The 14,466-nt window shown below is 44.0% G+C and overlaps 1 protein-coding gene across 1 annotated transcript in view; it reads right to left on the bottom strand.

The window, feature by feature from the left end:
• Positions 1-14,466, bottom strand: part of MOV10L1 (Mov10 like RISC complex RNA helicase 1) — a 1,168,229-nt gene that overhangs the window by 151,780 nt on the left and 1,001,983 nt on the right. The window lies entirely within an intron of this gene.

Raw genomic sequence — 14,466 nt, 5'->3', positions numbered from 1 at the left:
CAAAAACAAAACTTTCCAGATAACAACTTAATATCTATGGAATGCATTGGTTCAAACGGAAACCCTTGAAAAACATTAAGAACTAAATTCAAACTCCAGGGTGGAGCAATTGGTCTAAACACAGGCTTGATTCTAGTCAGAGCCTGACAAAAAGACTGAACGTCTGGAACATCTGCCAAACATTTGTGTAGTAAAATTGACAAAGCAGAAATAATCCTTTCTCCAATCCTTCTTGGAGAAAGGACAGAATCCTGGGAATTCTAACTTTACTCCATGAGTAGCTCTTGGATTCACACCAAAAAAGATATTTACGCCATATCTTATGATAGATCTTTCTGGTGACAGGCTTACGTGCCTGAATCAAAGTATCTATGACCGAATCAGAGAAACCCGCTTAGATAAAATAAAGCGTTCAATCTCCAAGCAGTCAGCCGCAGAGATATTAGATTTGGATATTGGAAAGGACCTTGAATGAGCAGGTCCGGTCTCACTGGAAGTTTCCAGGGAGGCAGAGAGGACATGTCCACTAGATCTGCATACCAAGTCCTGCGTGGCTACGCAGGCGCGATTAGAATTACTGAAGCTCTCTCCTGTTTGATCCGAGTAATCACCCGGGGAAGGAGAGGAAACGGTGGAAACACATAAGCTAGGTTGAATGACCAAGGCACTGCCAAGGCATCTATCAGTTCGACCTGAGGATCCCTCGACCTGGATCCGTATCTTGGGAGCTTGGCATTCTGTTGAGACGCCATCAGATCCAATTCCGGTCTGTCCCATCGGATAATCAGTGAGGCAAAAACCTCCGGATGGAGTTCCCACTCTCCCGGATGAAAAGCCTGTCGGCTTAAAAAGTCTGCTTCCCAGTTGTCCACTCCTGGGATGTAGATTTCTGACAAATAACAAGAGTGGGCCTTCGCCCATCAAATGATCTTGGATACTTCTATCATTGCTAAGGAACTCCTCGTTCCTCCCTGATGATTGATGTAAGCCACAGTCGTAATGTTGTCCGACTGGAATCTGATGAATTTGGACGAAACCAACTGAGGCCATGCCTGAAGCGCATTGAATATTGCTCTCAATTCCAGAATATTGATTGGAAGGAGAGACTCCACCTGAGTCCATACACCCTGAGCCTTCAGGGAATTCCAGACTGCACCCCAGCCCAGTAGACTGGCGTCCGTTGTCACTATCACCCACGAGGGTCTGCGGAAACACGTCCAGGAAGGCAAACCTCAGGTACTCATGATGATCCTTGTGAATAGGAATATGAAGGTATGCATCCTTCAAGTCCACGGTAGTCATATATTGACCCTCCTGGATCATTGGTAAAATCATTGGTAAAATTGTTCGGATAGTCTCCATCTTGAAAGATTGGACTCTGAGAAATTTGTTTAGACTCTTGAGATCTAAAATAGGTCTGAACGTTCCCTCTTTTTTAGGAACCACGAAAAGATTTGAGTAAAACCCCTGTCCCTGTTCTAGTCTTGGAACGGGATGAATTACTCCCATAGTAGAGAGGTCTTTTACCCAACGTAAGAACGCCTCTCTTTTTATCTGGTCTACAGACAATCGTGAAAAAAGAAATCTCCCTCTTGGGAGAAAACTTTCCAATTCCAGTTGATACCCGTGGGTCACGATTTCCAGTGAACATCTCTTGCCCAAGCCTGGGCAAAGAAAGAAAGTCTGCTCCCTACTAGATCCGGTCCCGGATTGGGGGCCGCCCCTTCATGCTGTCTTTGTAGTAGCAGCGGGCTTCTTGGGTTGTTTACCCTTGTTCCAAGCCTGGTTGGGTCTCCAGACGGACTTGGCCTGAGCAAAATTCCCTTCCTGCTTTGTGGAGGAAGAGGAAGAAGAGGGTACTCCTTTAAAGTTCCAAAAGGAACAAAAATTATTTTGTTCACCCCTCATCTTAACAGACTTATCCTGAGGTAGAGCGTGACCTTTACCTCCAGTAATTTCAGAAATGATTTCCTTCAACTCAGGCCCAAATAGGGTCTTACCCTTGAAAGGAATAGCTTTGACTTAGATGACACATCAGCAGACCACGATTTTAACCATAACGCTCTATGCGCTAAAATGGCAAATTCTGCATTTTTAGCCGCTAACTTAGCAATTTGAAAGGCGGCATCTGTGATAAAATAATTAGCTAGCTTGAAAGCCTTAATTCCATCTAAAATGTCCTCTAAGGGGGTCTCAATTTTAAGAGACTCTTCTAAGGCATCAAACCAGAAAGCCACTGCAGTAGTAACTGGAACAATGCAGGCTGTTGGTTGTAAAAGGAAACCCTGATGAATAAATAACTTCTTTAGAAGACCCTCTCATTTCTTATCCATAGGGTCTTTGAAAGCACAGCTGTCCTCAATAGGAATAGTTGTATGCTTAGCCAGGGTAGATATAGCTCCCTCCACCTTAGGCCCAGTCTGCCAAGAGTCCCGAATGGTGTCTGATATGGGATACATTTTCTTAAAATTAGGAGGAGAGAACTGTATACCCGGTCTGTCCCACTCCTTCTTGATAATCTCCGAGATTCTCTTAGGAACCGGAAAAACATCAGTGTAAGCGGGTACTTCTAGATATTTGTCCATTTTACACAATTTCTCCAGTGGTACCATAATAGGGTCACAGTCATCTAGGGTCGCTAAGACCTCCTGAAGTAACAGGCGGAGGTGTTCCAGCTTAAATTTAAAGGACATGACGTCCGAATCTGTCTGAGGTAACACAATTCCCGATTCCAAAAGTTCCCCCTCAAACAAAATTTCCCTGACCCCCAACTCAGATCCTTGTGAGGGCACATCGGAAATAGCCAACAAAGCATCAGAGGACTCAGTATTCACATTGACTTCTGTCCTACTGCATTTACCCTGTAACACTGGTAGCTTAGATAATACCTCTGTAAGGGTAGTTGACATAACTGCAGCCATATCCTGCAGAGTAAAAGAATTAGACGCGGTTGAGGAACTTGGTGTCGCTTGGGTGGGCGTTAAAGGTTGTAACACTTGGGGAGAATTAGGCGGCATATCCTGATTCTCTTCAGACTGAGAATCATCCTTAGGCACACATTCTTTACATAAAAACACAATTTATGCTTACCTGATAAATTTATTTCTCTTGTGGTGTATCCAGTCCATGGATCATCCATTACTTGTGGGATATTCTCATTCCCAACAGGAAGTTGCAAGAGGACACCCACAGCAGAGCTGCTATATAGCTCCTCCCCTAACTGCCATATCCAGTCATTCGACCGAAAACACACAGAGAAAGGAGAAACCATAGGGTGCAGTGGTGACTGTAGTTTTTTTTTTTAACTTTTATTTATAACCATGAAGGGGTGCAAAGTTAAAAGTTGCCTCTCTAACCCACCACGCAGGGTGGGTCAGGAGGGTAGGTAAGACAAAACAAATAGCTGTAATTTCATACAATAACATACATGTGACTTCAAGAATTTTTCAGTAGGCAACCATTGTTCTAATCGATATGAATTTGCACCGCTACATTGGGGTTTTTAACCTTATTGACAAACAAACAAACAGACATAGACAGAGAGGGGAAATGGAAGGGGGGAAAACCAGGGAAGGGGACCGGCAGAAAGGTAAGGGGTGGGGGAATAAACAAACATGGGACATGGAGCAGGGGGACAGAAATAGGCGGGGGAGGGAAGCTAGGGGAGAGGGAGGGGTAGAGTGGTGAGGGATTGAGTGGGTACAACAAATGAACAACAATATACTAAAACAAACTTCAAACTTCAGCTAGCACCTTCTCCTATTTGGGGTGAATATCCCCCTGTGAAATGGATGTGGAGAGTCTCTACTTATTTAGAGTTTTAGTTTGCGATGAATTAAACTACTGTAAGAACACTAGCAAGCACGAAATGCAATATGGCCTGCAACTTAGAAACTTGTATAATTAGTTAGTCATAGTCATACAGGGCGTTAAATTGTTAGAATGTCCTACGGATGTTACCCAAAATGCTTGTATACTATCCCTTAAACACCAGAAACGATACCAAGATTGATTTCAGGCCTCTTATTCGGATATAATGCCAAGAAGGTGCCTGAGGATTAAGTCCCATGAACTATGCTGATAATACCACTTAACGCTCCCCCCCCTGGTGAGGGATTAGTATATCCTTGGTCAATGTCAAGAGGGCCTATTTAAATTATTTTAATACAGAAAATTATTGTATGTTCATTACCTACACTATATATCACATTCTTTAATACTTCAAGTTCTGGTGTGGTGGATTAGGTTTGCTAGGATTGTTTGCCAAGGTTAAAAGTAGAATTATAATAAGGCACTAAAAAAAAAAAAAAAAAAAAAAAAAAAAAAGGTATCATTACCAAAGCACAAGCAGGGTTGTATTAGTCTTAGAGTTAATGGTAAGCATTTATGAAACCTGTGCCAAGTTGGGACTGGAGTATCAGTAGGTTTAAGTAGGGAGGAGTGAGTGCCATCTGCTGGTTATATCTTAGGAAGCAAAGTGCTTGCTGCCTCTGGGGAAAAATTTTGAGTGTAGTGAGCAGGCCAACACTTACCAGCTCAACAGATGGCATGACGCATGACATGTCAAAATATTAGCTCATAATAGGTGCATAGAAAGGGTTGATCTCATTTCAGGGGAACAAGTACCAGCAAGATAATCTTTTAAACAAATACAGACCACTAAAACAATATACATACATCTAAGTAATGGAGCTCTTGAAATATATCAGTCATCAGATTATAATATAGATTCCTCTATTAAAATTTGTAGGATATGTCAAAATCAGGAATTCTGCAATATGAGTTATTTTTAGCGTTGTCTAAATGAGGCCGTAAGGCCTTGGAACCCATTAAAGATACTCTGGGCAGCTTATGTGACATATGTATAACAGTGCGGTACTTATACAGACAGCAAATGACACGCCTGTCTCCCGATACATGATAAAAGTTAAATAATAAGTTCAGATTTATGACTAAACTGATAGCTGACTAGGTATAGCCTAAATAGAGAAATAAAAAAAAAACAGTGGACCTGTCAGAGAGTTGCCCTGAGTTACCTGGTGTTCAAGTTCATTAGCTGTTCTTTGATAAGATTGGGGGCACACAAGAGAGATATACAGTTCGCAGCATACTACAATTCTTTGCCTGTGATATCAGGCTGGTCTCCTAGTGCACAAGACAATGTGGATGTCAGAGGTAGCGGAATAATATTTGTACACCCTATCTGACTAGGCATGGTGTCCAGTGGCAAAAAACAATAATAAAAAATAATAGTTAAGTAAAGAGCAATAAACACTGCATAGAAAAAGGTGAGTAAATCTATCAATCTGCAGTTAGAGCACTGTTGTAACATGGAACGATCCCTTCTTTAAGCGTTATAGCACAGTTAGTTAGATTACATCTCATACCGCACCAGCGCTCCCCAGGTGCCAAAATGTTGAAACAGTAAAACACAAAATCACAAACAGCACATATCTAAACCATGAAATAAAGCATTGCTGTCCTACTATCATATGGTATGTCCAGGAATTCTCTTGTAAACAGCCGGGATAACAGGGTGAAAACAGTGCTAAACACAGCAAAATGATCAGTTAGCAAAATGGTATATTTTAAAATGTCACCACTGTAAACCTGGAACCGCTGATATGATTAGGGACATACTGGGTTAGTTATTCTCATCGTGGCCAGAGATCTATGCTTCTGGGCAAAGAGGGTGAGAGTGTAAATCAGCCAATACCCGTAGCCAAACGATTCTTGAAAGCCTGCCAGGTGAAACTTGGATCCGCCATATTCTGCAAGAAACGGGCGCACAACAGCACCGAATGTCCCGTGGGAGAAGATGTCAAGCCGTAATCAGATCCCTGTCCCAAGTGTGAAAGACATGTCTCCAACCAAAGCCTGAACTGCACAAGGGTCCGTTCCACTGCCTGTGTAGAGAAGCGCTGAACGTCGGCATCCCGCAGCGCCTTCACAGTGCTCTCTTTCCCTGTTGATGCAAGATCATTGTAGATGACTGCAATGCCGGGCGATACTTCGTCGTAGTTTGGTTTACGCTGTGTGTCTTCTGGCCTCATTGTGTCACTAAAATCTGAGTCAGAATTTTCGTGGGGTAGGCCAGCTTCAAGTCGGCGCCATTTTGATGGAGCAAGCAGGGATCCTGATGTCTGAATATCCGCCAACAACTGTTGCATAGTAGTTTCAAGCTGGGCAAATGCCGGTAGCAGTAGGTTCTGCAGCAACTCTAGAATTTGAAGATCTTCTGGTGGTAGGTTATCCATTTTTCAGTAGAAAACCTGTTGTGGCTTTAACATGCGGTTTCTGCGCCACTAAGCTATTTATGAGCCCTCCGGGGGCAAGGGCGATGTTTTAACCCTTCGCAAAATAAAAAGGCGGTCGGCCCACCGTTAAGATACAGTGCCCAACAAGCCAAAGCAGCGGGGATGCGGTAGCTGTAGATATTTAAGCTATTTTGTTTAGAGTCTGCACAGAGCTCTTCGGCCATGCTACCGTTCGTTGATCCCGCCCACCGGAACTCCCGGTGACTGTAGTTTAAATGAAAAAATTACCTGCCTTAAAATGACAGGGCGGGCCGTGGACTGGATACACCACAAGAGAAATAAATTTATCAAGTAAGCATAAATTGTGTTTTCTCTTGTAAGGTGTATCCAGTCCACGGATCATCCATTACTTGTGGGATACCAATACCAAAGCTAAAGTACACGGATGAAGGGAGGGACAAGGCAGGTACTTAAACGAAAGGTACCACTGCCTGTAAAACCTCTCTCCCTAAAATAACTTCCGAAGAAGCAAAAGTGTCAAATTTGTAGAAATTTGAAAAAGTATGAAGCGAAGACCTCGTCGCCTTGCAAATCTATTCAACAGAAGCCTCATTTTTAAAGGCCCAAGTGGAAGCCACAGCTCTAGTAGAACGAGCCGTAATCCTTTCAGGAGGCTGCTGTCCAGCAGTCTCATAGGCTAAGCGGATTATGCTTTTTAGCCAAAAAGAAAAAGAGTTTGCCGAAGCCTTTTGACCTCTCCTCTGTCCAGAGTAGACAACAAACAAAGCAAATGTAGCTTGTAAGTAAAACTTTAAAGCACGAACCACATCTAGATTATGTAATAGACGTTCCTTCTCTGAAGAAGGATTAGGACACAAAGATGGAACAACAATCTCTTGATTGATATTCTTGTTAGATACCACCTTAGGTAAAAACCCAGGTTTCGAACGCATGACTACCTTATCCGAATGGAAGATCAGATAAGGAGAATCATATTGTAAAGCAGATAACTCGGAGACTCTACGAGCTGAGGAAATAGCTACCAAAAAAGAACTTTCCAAGATAAAAATTTGATATCTAAGGAATGAAAAGGTTCAAACGGAACTCCTTGTAGAACCTTAAGAACCAGATTTAAGCTCCATGGCGGAGCAACAGGTTTAAACACAGGCTTGATTCTAACCAAAGCCTGACAAAATGCCTGAACGTCTGGAACATCTGCCAGACGATTGTGCAAAAGAATAGACAGAGTAGAAAACAGAATTTATGTTTACCTGATAAATTACTTTCTCCAACGGTGTGTCCGGTCCACGGCGTCATCCTTACTTGTGGGATATTCTCTTCCCCAACAGGAAATGGCAAAGAGCCCAGCAAAGCTGGTCACATGATCCCTCCTAGGCTCCGCCTACCCCAGTCATTCGACCGACGTTAAGGAGGAATATTTGCATAGGAGAAACCATATGATACCGTGGTGACTGTAGTTAAAGAAAATAAAATATCAGACCTGATTAAAAAACCAGGGCGGGCCGTGGACCGGACACACCGTTGGAGAAAGTAATTTATCAGGTAAACATAAATTCTGTTTTCTCCAACATAGGTGTGTCCGGTCCACGGCGTCATCCTTACTTGTGGGAACCAATACCAAAGCTTTAGGACACGGATGAAGGGAGGGAGCAAATCAGGTCACCTAAATGGAAGGCACCACGGCTTGCAAAACCTTTCTCCCGAAAATAGCCTCAGAAGAAGCAAAAGTATCAAACTTGTAAAATTTGGTAAAAGTGTGCAGTGAAGACCAAGTCGCTGCCCTACATATCTGATCAACAGAAGCCTCGTTCTTGAAGGCCCATGTGGAAGCCACAGCCCTAGTGGAATGAGCTGTGATTCTTTCGGGAGGCTGCCGTCCGGCAGTCTCGTAAGCCAATCTGATGATGCTTTTAATCCAAAAAGAGAGAGAGGTAGAAGTTGCTTTTTGACCTCTCCTTTTACCGGAATAAACAACAAACAAGGAAGATGTTTGTCTAAAATCCTTTGTAGCATCTAAATAGAATTTTAGAGCGCGAACAACATCCAAATTGTGCAACAAACGTTCCTTCTTCGAAACTGGTTTCGGACACAGAGAAGGTACGATAATCTCCTGGTTAATGTTTTTGTTAGAAACAACTTTTGGAAGAAAACCAGGTTTAGTACGTAAAACCACCTTATCTGCATGGAACACCAGATAAGGAGGAGAACACTGCAGAGCAGATAATTCTGAAACTCTTCGAGCAGAAGAAATTGCAACCAAAAACAAAACTTTCCAAGATAATAACTTAATATCAACGGAATGTAAGGGTTCAAACGGAACCCCCTGAAGAACTGAAAGAACTAAGTTGAGACTCCAAGGAGGAGTCAAAGGTTTGTAAACAGGCTTGATTCTGACCAGAGCCTGAACAAAGGCTTGAACATCTGGCACAGCTGCCAGCTTTTTGTGAAGTAACACAGACAAGGCAGAAATCTGTCCCTTCAGGGAACTTGCAGATAATCCTTTTTCCAATCCTTCTTGAAGGAAGGATAGAATCTTAGGAATCTTAACCTTGTCCCAAGGGAATCCTTTAGATTCACACCAACAAATATATTTTTTCCAAATTTTGTGGTAAATCTTTCTAGTTACAGGCTTTCTGGCCTGAACAAGAGTATCGATAACAGAATCTGAGAACCCTCGCTTCGATAAGATCAAGCGTTCAATCTCCAAGCAGTCAGCTGGAGTGAGACCAGATTCGGATGTTCGAACGGACCCTGAACAAGAAGGTCTCGTCTCAAAGGTAGCTTCCATGGTGGAGCCGATGACATATTCACCAGATCTGCATACCAAGTCCTGCGTGGCCACGCAGGAGCTATCAAGATCACCGACGCCCTCTCCTGATGGATCCTGGCTACCAGCCTGGGGATGAGAGGAAACGGCGGGAACACATAAGCTAGTTTGAAGGTCCAAGGTGCTACTAGTGCATCCACTAGAGCCGCCTTGGGATCCCTGGATCTGGACCCGTAGCAAGGAACTTTGAAGTTCTGACGAGAGGCCATCAGATCCATGTCTGGAATGCCCCACAGTCGGTGACTTGGGCAAAGATTTCCGGATGGAGTTCCCACTCCCCCGGATGCAATGTCTGACGACTCAGAAAATCCGCTTCCCAATTTTCCACTCCTGGGATGTGGATAGCAGACAGGTGGCAGGAGTGAGACTCCGCCCATAGAATGATTTTGGTCACTTCTTCCATCGCTAGGGAACTCCTTGTTCCCCCCTGATGGTTGATGTACGCAACAGTTGTCATGTTGTCTGATTGAAACCGTATGAACTTGGCCCTCGCTAGCTGAGGCCAAGCTTTGAGAGCATTGAATATCGCTCTCAGTTCCAGAATATTTATCGGTAGAAGAGATTCTTCCCGAGACCAAAGACCCTGAGCTTTCAGGGATCCCCAGACCGCGCCCCAGCCCATCAGACTGGCGTCGGTCGTGACAATGACCCACTCTGGTCTGCGGAAGGTCATCCCTTGTGACAGGTTGTCCAGGGACAGCCACCAACGGAGTGAGTCTCTGGTCCTCTGATTTACTTGTATCTTCGGAGACAAGTCTGTATAGTCCCCATTCCACTGACTGAGCATGCACAGTTGTAATGGTCTTAGATGAATGCGCGCAAAAGGAACTATGTCCATTGCCGCTACCATCAAAACTATCACTTCCATGCACTGCGCTATGGAAGGAAGAGGAGCGGAATGAAGTATCCGACAAGAGTCTAGAAGTTTTGTTTTTCTGGCTTCTGTCAGAAAAATCCTCATTTCTAAGGAGTCTATTATTGTTCCCAAGAAGGGAACCCTTGTTGACGGAGATAGAGAACTCTTTTCCACGTTCACTTTCCATCCGTGAGATCTGAGAAAGGCCAGGACAATGTCCGTGTGAGCCTTTGCTTGAGGAAGGGACGACGCTTGAATCAGAATGTCGTCCAAGTAAGGTACTACGGCAATGCCCCTTGGTCTTAGCACAGCTAGAAGGGACCCTAGTACCTTTGTGAAAATCCTTGGAGCAGTGGCTAACCCGAAAGGAAGCGCCACGAACTGGTAATGCTTGTCCAGGAATGCGAACCTTAGGAACCGATGATGTTCCTTGTGGATAGGAATATGTAGATACGCATCCTTTAAATCCACCGTGGTCATGAATTGACCTTCCTGGATGGAAGGAAGAATTGTTCGAATGGTTTCCATCTTGAACGATGGAACCTTGAGAAACTTGTTTAAGATCTTGAGATCTAAGATTGGTCTGAACGTTCCCTCTTTTTTGGGAACTATGAACAGATTGGAGTAGAACCCCATCCCTTGTTCTCCTAATGGAACAGGATGAATCACTCCCATTTTTAACAGGTCTTCTACACAATGTAAGAATGCCTGTCTTTTTATGTGGTCTGAAGACAACTGAGACCTGTGGAACCTCCCCCTTGGGGGAAGCCCCTTGAACTCCAGAAAATAACCTTGGGAGACTATTTCTAGCGCCCAAGGATCCAGAACATCTCTTGCCCAAGCCTGAGCGAAGAGAGAGAGTCTGCCCCCCACCAGATCCGGTCCCGGATCGGGGGCCAACATTTCATGCTGTCTTGGTAGCAGTGGCAGGTTTCTTGGCCTGCTTTCCCTTGTTCCAGCCTTGCATTGGTCTCCAAGCTGGCTTGGCTTGAGAAGTATTACCCTCTTGCTTAGAGGACGTAGCACTTTGGGCTGGTCCGTTTCTACGAAAGGGACGAAAATTAGGTTTATTTTTGGCCTTGAAAGGCCGATCCTGAGGAAGGGCGTGGCCCTTACCCCCAGTGATATCAGAGATAATCTCTTTCAAGTCAGGGCCAAACAGCGTTTTCCCCTTGAAAGGAATGTTAAGTAGCTTGTTCTTGGAAGACGCATCAGCTGACCAAGATTTCAACCAAAGCGCTCTGCGCGCCACAATAGCAAACCCAGAATTCTTAGCCGCTAACCTAGCCAATTGCAAAGTGGCGTCTAAGGTGAAAGAATTAGCCAATTTGAGAGCATTGATTCTGTCCATAATCTCCTCATAAGGAGGAGAATCACTATCGACCGCCTTTACCAGCTCATCGAACCAGAAACACGCGGCTGTAGCGACAGGGACAATGCATGAAATTGGTTGTAGAAGGTAACCCTGCTGAACAAACATCTTTTTAAGTAAACCTTCTAATTTTTTATCCATAGGATCTTTGAAAGCACAACTATCTTCTATGGGTATAGTGGTGCGTTTGTTTAAGGTGGAAACCGCTCCCTCGACCTTGGGGACTGTCTGCCATAAGTCCTTTCTGGGGTCGACCATAGGAAACAATTTTTTAAATATGGGGGGAGGGACGAAAGGAATACCGGGCCTTTCCCATTCTTTATTTACAATGTCCGCCACCCGCTTGGGTATAGGAAAAGCTTCTGGGAGCCCCGGGACCTCTAGGAACTTGTCCATTTTACATAGTTTCTCTGGGATGACCAACTTGTCACAATCATCCAGAGTGGATAATACCTCCTTAAGCAGAATGCGGAGATGTTCCAACTTAAATTTAAACGTAATCACATCAGGTTCAGCTTGTTGAGAAATGTTCCCTGAATCAGTAATTTCTCCCTCAGACAAAACCTCCCTGGCCCCATCAGACTGGTTTAGGGGCCCTTCAGAACCATTATTATCAGCGTCGTCATGCTCTTCAGTATCTAAAACAGAGCAGTCGCGCTTACGCTGATAAGTGTTCATTTTGGCTAAAATGTTTTTGACAGAATTATCCATTACAGCCGTTAATTGTTGCATAGTAAGGAGTATTGGCGCGCTAGATGTACTAGGGGCCTCCTGAGTGGGCAAGACTTGTGTAGACGAAGGAGGGAATGATGCAGTACCATGCTTACTCCCCTCACTTGAGGAATCATCTTGGGCATCATTGTCATTGTCACATAAATCACATTTATTTAAATGAGAAGGAACTCTGGCTTCCCCACATTCAGAACACAGTCTATCTGGTAGTTCAGACATGTTAAACAGGCATAAACTTGATAACAAAGTACAAAAAACGTTTTAAAATAAAACCGTTACTGTCACTTTAAATTTTAAACTGAACACACTTTATTACTGCAATTGCAAAAAAATATGAAGGAATTGTTCAAAATTCACCAAAATTTCACCACAGTGTCTTAAAGCCTTAAAAGTATTGCACACCAAATTTGGAAGCTTTAACCCTTAAAATAACGGAACCGGAGCCGTTTTTAACTTTAACCCCTTTACAGTCCCTGGTATCTGCTTTGCTGAGACCCAACCAAGCCCAAAGGGGAATACGATACCAAATGACGCCTTCAGAAAGTCTTTTCTAAGTATCAGAGCTCCTCACACATGCGACTGCATGTCATGCCTCTCAAAAACAAGTGCGCAACACCGGCGCGAAAATGAGGCTCTGCCTATGATTTGGGAAAGCCCCTAAAGAATAAGGTGTCTAAAACAGTGCCTGCCGATATAATCTTATCAAAATACCCAGATTAAATGATTCCTCAAGGCTAAATATGTGTTAATAATGAATCGATTTAGCCCAGAAAAAGTCTACAGTCTTAATAAGCCCTTGTGAAGCCCTTATTTACTATCTTAATAAACATGGCTTACCGGATCCCATAGGGAAAATGACAGCTTCCAGCATTACATCGTCTTGTTAGAATGTGTCATACCTCAAGCAGCAAGAGACTGCTCACTGTTCCCCCAACTGAAGTTAATTGCTCTCAACAGTCCTGTGTGGAACAGCCATGGATTTTAGTAACGGTTGCTAAAATCATTTTCCTCATACAAACAGAAATCTTCATCTCTTTTCTGTTTCTGAGTAAATAGTACATACCAGCACTATTTTAAAATAACAAACTCTTGATTGAATAATAAAAACTACAGTTAAACACTAAAAAACTCTAAGCCATCTCCGTGGAGATGTTGCCTGTACAACGGCAAAGAGAATGACTGGGGTAGGCGGAGCCTAGGAGGGATCATGTGACCAGCTTTGCTGGGCTCTTTGCCATTTCCTGTTGGGGAAGAGAATATCCCACAAGTAAGGATGACGCCGTGGACCGGACACACCTATGTTGGAGAAATCTGTCCTTTTAAGCAACTAGCTGACAATCCTTTTTCCAAACCATCTTGGAGAAAAGATAATATCCTGGGAATCCTGACCTTACTCCATGAGTAACCCTTGGATTCACACGAATAAAGATATTTACGCCATATTTTATGTTAAATTTTCCTAGTGACAGGCTTGCGTGCCTGTATTAAGGTATCAATGACTGACTCGGAGAAGCCATGCTTTGATAAAATCAAGCGTTCAATCTCCAGGCAGTCCGTCTCAGAGAAATTAGATTTAGATGGTTGAAAGGATCCTGAGGTAGAGGGTCCTGTCTCAGAGGCAGAGTCCATGGTGGAAAGGATGACATGTCCACCAGATCTGCATACCAGGTCCTGCGTGGCCACGCAGGCGCTATCAAAATCACAGATGCACTCTCCTGCTTGATCTTGGCAATCAGTCGAGGGAGCAGAGGAAACGATGGAAGCTTGGCGTTCTGGCGAGATGCCATGAGATCCAGTTCTGGTTTGTGCCAATGATGAATCAATTGTGCAAACGCCTCCGGATGGAGTTCCCACTCACCCGGATGAAAAGTCTGATGACTTAGAAAATCCGCCTCCCAGTTTTCTACACCTGGGATATGGATAGCTGATAGGAGGCAAGAGTGAGTCTCTGCCCAGCGAATTATATTGAGACTTCTAACATCGCTAGGGAACTACCTCAGAGTTACTGAGACCAAGCCTGAAGAGCATTGAATATCGCTCTCAGTTCCAGAATATTTATTAGAAGGAGTGTCTCCTCCTGAGTCCACGATCCCTGAGCCTTCAGGGAGTTCCAGACTGCACCCCAACCTAGAAGGCTGGCATCTGTTGTTACAATTGTCCAATCTGGTCTGCGAAAGGTCATACCTTTGGACAGATGGATCCGAGATAGCCACCAGAGAAGAGAATCTCTGGTCTCTTGATCCAGATTTAGCAGAGGAGACAAATCTGTGTAATCCCCGTTCCACTGACTGAGCATGCATAGTTGCAGCGGTCTGAGATGTAGGCGTGCAAACGGCACTATGTCCATTGCCGCTACCATTAAGCCGATTACATTCATGCACTGAGCCACCGAAGGGCGCGT

This window comes from Bombina bombina, chromosome 6 (assembly GCF_027579735.1).
Source record: "Bombina bombina isolate aBomBom1 chromosome 6, aBomBom1.pri, whole genome shotgun sequence".
Taxonomy (NCBI): Eukaryota; Metazoa; Chordata; class Amphibia; order Anura; family Bombinatoridae; genus Bombina; species Bombina bombina.
Note: the sequence above shows the minus strand (reverse complement) of the source record. Positions and strands in the feature narration are given on the sequence as shown.